The sequence below is a fragment of the Xenopus laevis genome, chromosome 1S (assembly GCF_017654675.1).
Source record: "Xenopus laevis strain J_2021 chromosome 1S, Xenopus_laevis_v10.1, whole genome shotgun sequence".
Classification (NCBI taxonomy): domain Eukaryota; kingdom Metazoa; phylum Chordata; class Amphibia; order Anura; family Pipidae; genus Xenopus; species Xenopus laevis.
Window position 1 is genome coordinate 175976326 of NC_054372.1, and position 14842 is coordinate 175991167.

General features: G+C 41.0%; 1 protein-coding gene across 5 annotated transcripts in view; it reads right to left on the reverse strand.

Moving 5' to 3' along the window:
- Positions 1-10860, reverse strand: part of LOC108707283 (erbin-like) — a 133056-nt gene extending 122196 nt beyond the window's left edge. For 4 of the 5 annotated variants that reach the window (XM_018244474.2, XM_041580540.1, XM_041580538.1 and 1 more), the window contains exon 1: positions 9988-10859. The gene's annotated coding sequence lies outside the window, so the exon portion shown is untranslated. Of the gene's footprint in view, positions 1-9987 lie in introns of all 5 variants that reach the window. The other variant, XM_041580539.1, reaches the window with a different exon arrangement.
- Positions 10861-14842: the final 3982 nt, after the last annotated feature.

Consider the following 14842-nt stretch of genomic DNA (forward strand, 5'->3'; position numbering starts at 1 on the left):
AATTTGCACAAAGAACATCTATATGGCAGGGTGAAAAAAGCCCTTTCTGCACTCACGCCACAAACAGTCGCTTGTAAGCAAAAGCTCATTTAGATAAGTCACCGTCATTTTGGAACAAAGTGCTTTGGACTGATGAGACAAAAATGTAGTTATTTGGTCAGAAGAAGAAGAAGACCGCATTCCAAGAAAAACACCCGCTACCTACTGTCAAATTTGGAGGAGGTTCCATCATGCTGTGGGGCTAGTTCAGGGACTGGGGCCCTTGTTAAAGTCGAGGGTGGGATGAATTCAAACCAATATCAACAAATTCTTCAGGATAATGTTCAAGCATCAGTCACAAAGTTGAAGTTACGCAGGGGTTGGATATTCCAACAAGACAATGACCCTAAACATACTTCGAAATCTACAAAGTCATTTATGCAGAGGGAGAAGTACAATATTCTGGAACGGCCATAACAGTCCCCTGACTTGAATATCATCAAAAATCTATGGAATGATTTGAAGCAGGCTGTTCATGCTTGGCAGCCATCAAACTGGAGAGATTTTCTAGGGACGAATGGTCAAAAGATGGAAGAGATGACAATTCTGAGATATAATCGGGGAGGTATATTTACAAAAAAGTCGAATTTCGGATTCATGTGAGTTTTTAAAAACTCCCCTAAACTCCCATAAATTTATTAAAAAAATCAAATTGTTTTAAACTCGGATGAATGGAATCTACCTGAAAACTCGATTCGAGTTTTTTGTCTGAAAAAAACTTAAATGTCAGGAAGGCTGCAAACAACTCAAAACTGATCCCTGGACGTCTTCATTTGATTTAAACAGCAATTCGGATTTGAGTTCTTAGAGGGCCAGAGTATAAAAAGTTTTGATAAAATAATTAAATTGTTTTTAAAAACACAAATCGAATTTGAATAACTCCCAAGTCTAATTTGACAGTCGACCATAAAAAAACTTGAAAATTCTAATTGGAATTTCCAATTCAACCCTTAAATCTGCCCCTAAATCTCCATAATCTTGATATCAGGATTGCAAGAACGTAAATCACATGGTGTCGATCGACAAATCAATCATAAATCAGTTGATTAGCTGGACCTAAACCTTTTATAAAATTTGCCCCATAATAATAATAATAATTTAAACTGGCTTCTATGTCACCTAAAGAAAATTTGAGGAGCACGTTTACAGAAGAACCTTCAAGTCTGCTGAGAAAGGAGAAGAGAAAGTCTGCAGTGGGGAGGAGAAGACATCCAACGTCAATAAATGACTTGTACGTAATTATTATTAAGACGTTACAGGAACACGTTTTGCAAAGCTTTACAGAGAATGTTTAATCACTCTTGTCGGAAGTGAACAGCATGAGTCATTAAAATAATACAATGAACTATGAAAACCTTGGAAAAAAACAAAAACTATCTACTAGTTCAAGAAATGCTCATAATTTGTCACCTGTCTTCATATGTGTATATTTTATGTGGCTTACTTGTGTTCGAATAGAATGTGTTTAGCCAACGTAAATGCATGTCATTAACATTTCCTTTCAATTACCCAAGTATTACATAGGGCAAGGACGCTTTAGAACAAGATGCTCATCTCAAAAGTACATTGTGATACATTGGGAAAAAAGACACATTACATTACTATAAATTACTAGCACACATTGTGCCTAGATGTCAAGGGAACAAAATATCCATTGATAATTTACGGTATACGAAGATTTTGAGATGTTTTATAACAAATATGCAATATTAGCATATAATACACAAAAGCCATGAAAATCTTTTCAATTATATCCTTATAAATGGTGACTAGTGATGTCATCAGTTATAAACGGTAAGTAGTGATGTCATTTTTGTCATATGACAACTCAAAATTGATCCCTGGACGGCTCCCATTGACTTAAACATCAATTATAACATGTGTATTATAATAAATAAAGTACCCTTTGCTGGAAAGTATGAGGATATTAGAAGTAACCTAGGAGTTCTTGCTTTCGGACTCGTGTTTTTATATGGTCATGGAACTCCTCTGTGACTTATAATATCCTTATATTTACAATAGGGGGTACTTTATTTACTATATAATGCATAACATATTTACCAGTTCACTGAAATTCACAGAAAACTATTTAGGGAATAAATTCCCAGGGTTGACCATATAAAAAGCATGAGGCCATAAGCCTATTGCTTTTATATTGGTCATATAGAGCAGGGAAAATAAATCTTGAACATGTCAACATTTTTCTCAGTAAATACAGGTATGCTTCTAGTGTGATACCTTGGTAATGAGAAACCTTTTTATAGGCCATCAATTAGGACTAAACCAGCTGATATTCATTTGCACAGGATTGCTTTCAGCCAGATTTTGCAGGTTTCTTGGCTTTCCATGCCTTTTTGCACCTCCTTTTCTTCTTGTGTTCAATACTTATGCTCTGTGTCATTCCACATAATTTATGGATGTATTTGTTTTGAGTACTTTGCATGTGTGGATTACTTGGGTTGCTACCAACATTAAAGGGATGGTTCACCTTTAAATTAACTTTTAGTATGTTATTGAATGGCTAATTCTAAGCAACTTTCCCATTGGCCTTCAATTTTTCTTTTTTTATAGCTTTTGCGTTATTTGCCTTCTTCTTCTGACCTTGTTCAGTTTTTGAATGGGGGTCACTGACCCCATCTAAAAACAAATGCTTTCTAAGGCTAAACATTTATAATTATTGCTACTCTTTATTACTCATCTGTATATTTAGGGCCTCCCCTGTTCATATTCCAGTTTGTTACTCATATCAATGCACATTCTTGTTTCAAACAAGAATGTGTATCACTAAGTCTGTGGTTAAGTTCCCTTTTAATTACAAGCCTGTGTCAGGAACAAGTCTGGTTTTTAAATAACAATTCCACTTAGGGTTTAAGCACACGGGCAGATTCGGTGAGATTTAGTCGCCTGGCGACTAATCGCCTCTTCTACAGGGCGACAATCTCCCCAAACTGCCTTTCCCCTGACTGCTATAATGATAAAACGACAGCGCCAATGCACTCGCGGCGCTTCGATTTCCGAAGCTGCCCCACGAGGAAACTTCGGGCAACTTCGGAAATTGAAGCGCCGCGAGTGCATTGGCACTGGCATTTTGTCATTATAGCAGGCGGCAGTCAGGGGGAAGGCAGTTCGGGGAGATTGTCGCCCTGCAGAAGAGGCGATTAGTCTAAATCTCCCCGAATCTGCCTGTGTGCTTGAACCCTTATAAGAGATTTTCAGATACTTTTGCCCGCACAGTACAACTGTGCAGTACTTTTATATAGTTACTGGAACACTGAAGCTTAAAGGTTAACTATATGGATAATATGTGAAAAAAAGAAAGGCTTGGCTGCAAAGAACAGGCAGTTCTGCCTTGACAGTTATGAGTACATTATAGGTGCGTTTCTATGGCTGTGCCTCTCCTTCCAACAGCCAATTGCATTTAGTCTACCTGGGATGTCATCAATGATCCCAGTTACTATGCTGCATTTAAATCTCAACACAGCCTAATATGTAGAGGGTACTTAAAGGGATTCTGTCATCATTTCATGATGTTGTTTTTATTTTAAAATTACACTGTTTACACTGCAAATAATTCACTCTACAATATCAAATGCAATTCCTGAACCAGCAAGTGTATTTTATTTTAGTTGTAATATTGGTGTGTAGGCAGCTATCTCAGGTCATTTTGCCTGGTCATGTGCTTTCAGAAAGAGCCAGCACTTTAGGATGGAACTGCTGTCTGGCAGGCTGTTGTTTCTCCTACTTAAAGGGATCCTGTCACCGGAAAACATGTTTTTTTCAAAACGCATCAGTTAATAGTGCTACTCCAGCAGAATTCTGCACTGAAATCCATTTCTCAAAAGAGCAAACAGATTTTTTTATATTCAATTTTGAAATCTGACATGGGGCTAGACATTTTGTCAATTTCCCAGCTGCCCCTGGTCATGTGACTTGTGCCTGCACTTTAGGAGAGAAATGCTTTCTGGCAGGCTGCTGTTTTTCCTTCTTAATGTAACTGAATGTGTCTCAGTGAGACATGGGATTTTACTATTGAGTGTTGTTCTTAGATCTACCAGGCAGCTGTTATCTTGTGTTAGGGAGCTGTTATCTGGTTACCTTCCCATTGTTCTTTTGTTTGGCTGCTGGGGGGGGGGGGGGGAGGGAGGGGATTTCAGTGCAGAATTCTGCTGGAGCAGCACTATTAACTGATTCATTTTGAAAAAAATTTATTTTCCCATGACAGTATCCCTTTAATGAAACTGAATGTCTCACAGTGGGACGTGGATTTTACTATTGAGTGCTGTTCTTAGATCTACCAGGGAGCTGTTATCTTGTGTTAGAGAGCGGTTATCTGTTTACCTGTCCACTGCTGATGGGCTGCTGGGGGGGGGGTTGATATTACTTCAACTTGCAATACAGCATGACTGGGGGCAGCTGGGAAACTGACAATATGACTAGCACCATGTCAGATTTCATTATTAAATATAAAAAAAATCAGTTTCCTCTTTTGAGAAACGGATTTCTAGTGCGGAATTCTGCAGGATCAGCACTATTAACTAATGCGTTTTGAAAAAGACATTTTTTCCCATGACAGCATCTCTTTAACATTTTGGCTGAAATCACTCAAACAAATATTTAACCTGGAACAGGAACTTTGAAGCAGCTGGAAAAAAAATCATTATGTAACCATGTAACTGATGCCCAGGTAGTTGCTGTAGACTGTAAATCATGTTATTAAATTCACACTTGAGTCAGTAACTTCACAGCACTTCAGTAGTGGTTAAGGCGCAGGTACACACAAAAAAGGAGTACAACACTATGATTCTGTAGATCCGAGTAGAAGAATAAAAAAGCATCGGCATATTTTTCTCTTGCGGCTGTATTGACAAAGTTGTATTGTGCTGTTGTCAGTGGAACACTCGGCTGGCTGATTAGGAGGGCTAGTTTAGATCTGCATGCCTTCCAATGAACAAAGAGCTCCACTGTGTGTAAGAAAAAGGCAGAGAAAAAAAATAAATCCAAGAGCAATCGGCCATGCCTCCCCATACACCCCGTCTGAAGATAAAGTAAATGGAAACTTCTTCAAACATACAAGTAATATCTAAAGATTAAAACTATGTAAAGCACTGTCAAGGCCCTGATCTGGGCAGTGGGGTTAAAGTAACACAGGCCACTGAAGTAACACAGGAAAGTAAAGAGTTTCTCTGCTGGCCTCCAAGAAACACTCATTTTTTACAGCTTGAAAACCACACCAAATCCTGCCTTGTATTCTAGCCAAGCTTCAGTTCACATGATTATGTCATTTCATGTCTGACATAAAGACAAGTAAGGAAACTGTACTGTAGCATAACATGACGCACTGCATTATTTATATGAAAGATGTATTCTTTTTAGTGTGATTAACTTAAAGGGATACTGTCATGGGAAAACATGTTTTTTTTTTTTTTCAAAACACATCAGTTAGTAGTGCTGCTCCAGCAGAATTCTGCACTGAAATCAGTATCTCAACAGATTTTTTTTATTTTTAATTTTGATATCTGACATGGGGCTAGACATATTGTCAGTTTCCCAGCTGCCCTCAGTCATGTGACTTGTGCTCTGATAAACTTCAGTCTCTCTTTACTGCTGTATTGTAAGTTGGATTGATATCACCCCCTTCCTTTGCCCCCAGCAGCAGAACAATGGGAAGGTAACCAGATAGCAGCTCTCTAACACAATATAACAGCTACCTGGTAAATCTAAGAACAACACTCAATAGTAAAATCCAGGTTCCACTGTGACACATTCAGTTACATTGAGTAGGAGAAACAACAGCCTGCCAGAAATGGAATCAGGAATGAAATTTTATAATGTAATAAAAACAACATCATAAATATCATGACAGAATCCCTTTAAGGAAACAGCTGCAGGTCATTTCACCAATCAGATCACGCGTGCCAGGTCAGTGCTGGAGCGCAACAACACATATAAATAGACAGCACAAATTATAATTTGCATTAAAGGGGTTGTTCGCTTTTTCAAATACTTTTTTCAGTTCAGTTATTTTTAGATTATTCCCTAGAAATAAAGATGTTTTTTCAATTACTTTCCATTAGTTATTCTTTACTGTTTTTCCAAAATCTAAATTTAAAGTTGAATGTTTGTGTCTCTGGTGTTTGCAGCTCAGTAATTCAGGTGCAGACTATAAACTGTTACAATTTTGCAACATTTAGTTGACATTTCTCAGCAGCATCTCTGGAGTATTAGCAACTATTGTATCAATTCTAACAGCTGCCTGTAATGAAACCTAGAGACATAGATAAGAAATGTATCAACTAAATGTATCAATGTAGAACAGTTTAAAGGGTCGGCGACCCCCTCTCCCTGAGCTTCGTTAGAAGTTGAAAAATTACACTTTATGCTTCAATATTAGAAAAACAGTCATACATAGAAAATATAAAGTAATTGGAAAAAGTCGTTATTTCTGGTGATCTATCTGAAAACAACTAGTTGTTTGAAGGTTTACAACCCCTTTAATACATTAGTAACGTTAATAACAATAAAAGTTCTGTTATTTGACTTACACTCAGGCTTTCATTTGTGCAGAACTTCCCAATTAAAAGTAATTACATTGTATTCTATTTCCCTTACTCTTGTCATTTTTGGCACTGGCAGAAAGTCTACTCAAGCAAAAGTACATAAAATCCATTATATACTCCTGTAAAGACAGAATGCAATTTCTGGGCATTGTTGCATTTACAGAACTACAGGTGTGGGACCTATTATCCAGCATGCTCGGGACCTGAGGTTTTCCAGATAAGGGATCTTTCTTTAATTTGGATCTTCATACCTTAAGTTTTATTATTTTCCTTCCAATAAGGATTAGTTTGGACCCAGTACATGATACTGTTTTATTATTACAGAGAAAAAGGAAATCATATTTTAAAATATGGAATATTTCGATACAATGGAGTTTATGGCAGACGGCCTTTCCGTAATTCGGAGCTATCTGGATAATGGGTTTCCGGATAACGGATCTCATACCTGTAGTAAGCAACGACTGTAATCAGAACGGATCACCCCCAGAACATGCAGACAGGGCCCGCTGAGCAGAACCACCAGAGTGAATGGGAGTTTATGGCAGGGATGACTGTAACCGGGAACCTCCAGAAGTTGTGTAACGAACTATGAGACCAACTGGTGAGAACAACAGAAGGTGTAGTTTCATAACAGCTGGGTGGACAACAGATCAATAACAGCATGTCCAACCTGTGGCCCTTCATCTATTGTGAACATCATAAAGCTTAGCGCTGCTGTGGTGCAACGAAGCTGAAGGGCCCCAAACTGGACATCCCTGGTCACTAATAGCCAAACTAGTTTCCAAACTATGTTCCTGACCAAGAGACTAGCTGGGGCCAGAGGGGAGTAATTTAAAGGGATACTGTCATGGGAAAAAAAGCATTTTCAAAATGAATCCGTTAATAGTGCTGCTCCAGCGGAATTCTGCAATGAAATCCATTTTTCAAAAGAGCAAACAGATTTTTTTATATTCAATTTTGAAATCTGACATGGGGCTAGACATATTGTCAATTTCCCAGCTGCCCCAAGTTATGTGACTTGTGCTCTGATAAACTTCAATCACTCTTTACTGCTGTACTGCAAGTTGGAGTGATATCACCCTCCTCCCTTCCCCCCCCCCCCAGCAGCCAAACAAAAGAACAATGGGAAGGTAAACAGATAACTCCCTAACACAAGATAACAGCTCTCTGGTAGATCTAAGAACAACACTCAAAAGTAAAAACCCATGTCCTGAGACTCCTTCAGTTACATTGAGAAGGAAAAACAGCAGCCTGCCAGAAAGCATTTCTTTCCTAAAGTGCAGGCACAAGTCACATGACCAGGGGCAGCTGGGAAATTGACAAAATGTCTAGCCCCATGTCAGATTTCAAAATTGAATATAAAAAAATCTGTTTGCTCTTTTGAGAAATGGATTTCAGTGCAGAATTCTGCTGGAGCAGCACTATTAACTGATGCGTTTTGAAAAAAACATGTTTTCCGATGACAGGATCCCTTTAATGTCTTTACAGAAAAAGGAATACCCTGGAGTTGATATTGATATGCGGTTTTGATATCAATCCCACCAGCGAGTAGAGAAGCCACATGCTGACTTTTCTTGATTGAAAAAAACACCATTGCACGTTATTCTAATGAATTTAGCACTATTCGAAATTTGGACTCTTGGATTCTGCTGACCGAATGACTTTGGTGTTCCGGAGTGGTGCCTGCCCGCTATTCCAAGTTTTCGGGGGGGGGGGGGGGTGAAGCCTGAGAACTGTCTGGCCTAAGGAGATTCTACCTGACTTATTGAGTTGACATATTCTTTGAGATTATGGATGGCCTCCCTATTGTCTTCACCTGGCATTAGGGTTGCCACCTGGCCAGTATTTTACCGGCCTGGCCGGTAAAAATGATGGTTGATCCCAATGTTATTAATAGGGAAAAAAGATAAATATATAGGAAGGCCGGTATTTTTTTCCAGAAAAGGTGGCAACACTACCTGGCATGGAATACTGTAAGGTCCAACTACTGCTGAAAAAAACAGCTACATAGTAAGCTCTCAAGACAAAGCTCTTTGATAATAAAATTCAGGTGGTCTTTGTTGCATTGTCATATAGAATGACCCTGCAATATATTAATAAGCACTGTGAAAAATATTAACCATTTGTTTAGAAACAGTTTCAACCTGCAACAATATGAGCATCTGGTTGCAGAGCAGACAGTAGTCTGCCCACCAACTCAAACAACTGCAACATGCTGCTGGACCATTTTGTGCAACAGAGGATTTCTTTTTTTTTGTATTCTCTTTATTTCATCAAAGTCACAAAAAAAATTTTTTTTTCATCAAACAGTCTTTACTTTCAATAAGCTTGTAAGATCTTGTTGTGTTTTCTTCTGACAGTAATACATCTTTTAATTTAACTTATAACTTAACTGCTTTCTTTACTTATGATATTTACATCCATATCCATAGTGTTTAACCCTTTCCCTCATTTTCTCTTTCTATACTTTTCCCCGTGAATGTTCTACAGTCTCGCTTAGTGGCAAATACCAATTTTGTTGTTGTATTCCATCCCTTTACTGACCCAAAAGGGTTCCGGTATGATTATTTAAATTTGAAATATACTCTCTCCAGGGCAGACATATAGCAGTGTATTCGCTATAGTTATTATTTATGGATGCTGTTCGTTCTTCCATTAAACAAATATCATTATTTGGAAAAATTTCTTAATTTGTAATTTTATATGAGGAATTTGAGTATTAGCTGCTATAAAAAGTTGTAGAAGCAAGTCTTTTTTAAACAGTGCTCTGGTTCATATTTATAGAAAAATAAAATTGCTGAGGAATTCCATTTGCTCTCCCACTATTAGCAGAGGATTTCTTATATCAACTGTTGTTGTGATGTTTCAGGATCAGGCAACATCAGCATCCTTCGGACCCAGACAAAGCACTTTTATGGCCAGTATGAACACCTGCTAAGTTACCCAGAGTTCGAACACTAAAATCACACAACCCTATAGCTGGCCATAGACGCAAAGATCTGATCGTACAAATCGAGGATTCGTACGATTTTCGGACCGTGTGTGGAGAGTCCCGACATTTTTCGTCCGGCGGAGATCGGTCGTTTGGTCGATCGGACAGGTTAGAAAATTTCTGTTGGCTGCTGATAATATCTCTGCATGTATTTCCGATCGTACGATTTTCAGAGGGAGACTGTCACTAGTTTTGGTCGGACATAACTTTCGCACGATTGCTTTCAGGGGCAGAACATCAGATTATCTGTTCTTTTCTACTTTATTTGATTGGAATGGTAAGTGGCAGGTCAGGAGATGGGAAAGTCCGATTGTACGTTGATTCGTACGATCGGATCTTTGCGTCTGTGGCCAGCTTTAGCCAAAACATCAAGCAACCTCATCCAACCCCAAGCATTACCTTATTAGAGTCTGCTGGATATTTCACTGGATTGTTCCACTTCCCCTTGCTTTGAGTTTATTATACATCCAACAGGCTTCTTTTCTTTCCTCTTCTCAGCTCAGAATCCAGAAAGGTGCAGCAATGGCAGAAATGTAGTCTATGATTATCCGCTGAAAGATGAACAGAGAAGAACAAAACCCCCAGGCCAGGCGAGAGGAAAGAATCACAAAGAAGTTCCAAACCGAATGGGATCAAGTTCGTTTCCCTCCAATGCCCTCGCCGTTGCTTAATCCTGGGATGGGGCTGGAAACATCCCAATTAGGAGGCAACAAAAGCCACAGGACAATTGTTTCCCACTGGCAGGATTAAAGGTCCGAGTGTCGGAAGAAGAGAGAGAGAGAGGGAGGCGGGTCGGGTTAACGATCAGACAAGGGGGGAGAGGAAGTGAGGGAGCCGTATAGGTGCAGGGATCCCGGTACATACACTGCTCCTCCTCCTACTGACACCCATACGAGTCATGAAGGGTGAGCCCGAGTTCAATTGTCGGGTATATTGTGGAACTATAGAGCCGCACACACACAGCTCTCTCTCCTCTTCTATACTGATCACAGCCGCACACACGCTCCCCTCCCCCTCTAGTGTCCCCTCCCCCTCTGTCTCTAGTGTCTCCTCCCCCACGCACGGGAGGGCAGTCTCTTTGCTGCTCTCACTTCCTGAAGCGTCTCGTTTCTCCTCTATGTTTTTCCTCTATGCGGCCCCTGCTTGGTCTCTCTCTTCCCTTTACTCTCTCATCGTGCCACTGATTTGTATTGACAACATTCAGTAATGCTGCTCTCCCCCACAAGTGTTTCAGCCACAGCTCCTACCCTGCACCAACAGCCTTGTGGGATTCAGAGTTGGAGTTGTGCAACAGATGAAGGAGGGAAACAAAATCCTGTTTTCGAGCTTTTATTTGATTGTCAGCTTATGTGGCCCAGTTTATGAGACCCAGTTCACTGCCACTTCCAGGCCAGTCACATGTGCGCATTGCACATATATATTCACAAATATGTATATATATAAGACTATAAAGGCCACTCTAGCCGAAACGTTAGTCGCATTTTGCTCGATAAACAATTTGATTTTCTTCATAAGACCTGTGAGTGCGAACCTTTATACAGTCTTAAATTTATTTTTGGCTACATGCACCCCGGCACTATTCTCCAGTATACGAGTTGTGCCGGCTCCCAGCAGTCTAAATACATTATATATATAGATAGATAGCTGAGCTGTATATACTGCCTGCCAAGGGGCCCCTTTTAGGGTAAGGGCACACAGGAAGATTCCGGGAGATTTAGTCGCCCGACGACTAATCGCCTCTTCTTCGGGCAACTAATCTCCCTGAACAGGGTCGGACTGGGGTACCCAGGGCCCACTGGGCTGCTGTTTCAGGGCCCCCCCTCCAGTTCCCCTGCAGAGCCAAGCCCCCCCCCCCTCACCGCGTCCCCTGCCGAGGCTGCCACCCAATGCACTGCGTATGCGTGCAGTTTGTATTTGCCGCGACCTGCCGATAAACGGAGGTCACGGCAGGGAGATTCTGCTGGGAGATCCGGCAGGGAGCAGATCTGGGCTGGCGGGGCCCACAAGAGTCGGAGGCCCACCGGGTTTTTTCCCGGTGCCCCGCCTGCCCAGTCCAATCCTGTCCCCGAAAAGCCTTCCCGCTGCCTAGAATGTAAATCGCCAGCAGAATGCACTTGGATCGCTTTGTTTTCTGAAGTTGCCTCACAAGGAAACTCCGGGTGACTTCAGAAAGCCAAAGTGATCTGAGTGCCATTTACATTCTAGCTGGCGGGAGGGCAGTTCGGGGAGATTAGTCGCCCGAAGAAGAAGCGATTTGTCGCCGGGCGACTAAACTCCCGAAATAGCACCGTGTGTCTCTGCCCTTACAGTACTAGGTGTATCCAAAACGGGTCCTTAATCCTCAGGGTACCGTTGAATTGCTATTATTAGCAAATTTGAGCCAGGGTGTTGATCCAATATGCCAAGCTACAAGTGACTGGCACCAGGCCCCGGACTGGGCCTGTGGATTCTGGCAAATGCCAGAGGGGCTGATAGAAAGTCAGTATTTAGTGGGCTGGTGAGGGCTGTTTGGGCCTCTGTGTGGGCTGATTGGGCCTCTGTGTACCTGAAATGCCAGGGCCTATTTTAATTCTCAGTCCAGACCTGACTGGCACACAGACTCATGTACAGACTCATGTTGGCATAATAGGTCAAAAGCCTGCTTCAAATGGGCCAATAGTAGTAATACAGAATGAGTAATGGGTTATTAGTCTTTGGCTCATTAACTGGTCAGTGTCAAGGAGTATGCAAAGCTTTAGTGCCCAGGTTTAAGTGGCCTCCACAATTCTCAGTACCCAAGGTCATGGCAATGTAAGTATTATACAGTTAATTCCCATAGGTATAAAGCCTTTAGGCAGCCATACACAACCTGGCCTTGTACAGTATTTGACCAATCAGCTCTCAGGTGCCTTACAAGGTTGTTTTTATTATTAACATGCACTGTATTTATACAGCACCAACATATTCCACAACATTGTAAAATAAATGGGTGTATACACATATAGATTAAATACAATAAACCAGCAATACAAGCGGTAAATATGGACAGCCGAATAGAGCCTACGATCAATTCATACACTGTCCAGGCATAATGACGGGAACAGCCTAAAGAGAAGAGGATCTGCAACATACACTAGCAGATTTGGTGAATCCGCAGATTCGATTTTTAATCCCTGAACCAACTGATATGGGATCAGTGGGCTGCCAATTCGAATTCAGACTATGTTTCGAAATAAGCCCTGGCATATCAGGAACAGAAAGGCCCAAACAGACTCTCGCAGGCCCAATAGTATCTGTTTATGGCATCTTACAACACACATTTTCCAGACTTTACATACATGTACCAAAAATCACAGATTTTAAGTGTTTGCTGGTCACCTTAAGTCTTGCATTAGCCACTAGTAAGGCACAAACCAAACCAGCAAAACAACTTATGTCGTTTTTACCAGTGTCCATATCCTTATGATGGCATGAGAGACTTGATTTGAGGGTCAATAAAGTTATCCAAAGTAGGTACATACCGTGGAAAATAAATATGTACTGTAGTATATAAGGGGTAAACAAACTCCTAAACTACTTTGTTGAGTCCATTATGGACAATATATATGTTTTATTAACTACCTTCGTACATTAGGTTAGATAGTATGATTAATTATATAAATAGAACCCCCCAAAAAGACAAAATAATAATAATCTAACAATACTCACATTCACATATAACCAGTTCCATCTGATGCATGTATTGGCAGAATGTAGGTAGTTCATCCATCTGTAAAGCACTTGACATACTAACTGGTTACCAAAGCTGAGATAATGCCCAGAGGTAAAAAAGCACTATAGGGATCAGAAGGGGTCACACGACTCACTGTGACCTCATGTTGTTTCCTTAACCTTCAAGGTATAAAACAGAATCTGATTAAGTTGACACCAAAAGTACAAAATACTGTACATATTTAGGGTTGGCACCTTTTCGGTAAACAAAAAATCCTTTTTTCCTTATTAATAATATTTGTGTCAAGTATCATGTTTGCCGGTAAAATACCAGCCAGATGTCAACACTGAATATATTATATAGATGAGTCCAGGACAAGATTTTGTATATACACTGGAAGCTGCATAAAAACTAACATAATTCTAACATAATTATCATCATTATTATTTAGTTCAGTATGTTACATGTGGTTCTACTTACTTAGAGGGAGTCTATCTTAAAGTATAATTATATGTAACTTGCCAAACTCAATCTGTGGGTGAAATACAAGTCTCACATCCCAGGTTTATCATGAAGTGACTCTTTTCTTTGTTCCCAACCCCTCCATCCTCACATACAGAACAATAGATATGCACAAGGTAAGCATTTGGGGTACACAAAGGGAAAAAGTGTAATATTCATGGGGGGCCAGTGAATAGACATACCGTGATGGCAGAGGGGAAGATTAGTCGCCCAGTGACAAATCTTTTCTAATTCGGGCGACTAATCTCCTGAAATGTCTTCCCGTCGGCAAAAATACGTGTCGCTTCGGATTTCCGAAGTTGCCTCACAATGAAACTTCAGGGCGAATGCTTGGATATCAATTGGTTAGTTGATCGGCCCAGGCCAGTAGCGGAACTACCGGGGGAGCAGGGGGTGCGAGCGGGCCAGGGCCCGCACCCCCTCAGGGGCCCCCGGCAGTCTGCGCGCGGCTGTGCGGCACAAATTCCCGGACAGTTTCCGGGTGTACGGAGGGGGGCGGGGGCCCGGCTGCGCGCCCTGCGCCAGGGCCCGCCCCCCTCTAGTTACGCTTCTGGCCCAGGCGATGCCTATGAAGGCACCCGAAAATCGGTCACTGTTAGGGCTGAATCATCAGTTATAGGTAGAATTCTATTGTTGTTACCTATATATATCTGACGGTTCAGTAGATAGTAACAAACTATCTTTCTTGGAAAGATCTTTCCCAGATGCGATTTCTGGCAAATTTTCGCTAGCGACGGCCACTTCGCCATTTAGTAAATCTAAATGGAAAATGGCAGGCAGAGCAGGAGCAGAGGAGCAGATTCTCAGAGATCCGCAATCAGACCATCCCTAGCCTACAGGTGGTACATAGGCTGTATGGAACAATTTCCAGTGGAGTGGAGAAAATAATGAGACAATGGGGCAAACTCACTAACCTCCAGAAAATACGCTAGCGACGGCTTCGCTCACATCTCCACGCTTCGCTCACATATCCACACTTCGCCGGGCGAAAATTCGCCAGGACAACGCTAATTCACTAAAATGCAAAGTTGTATCCAGGGC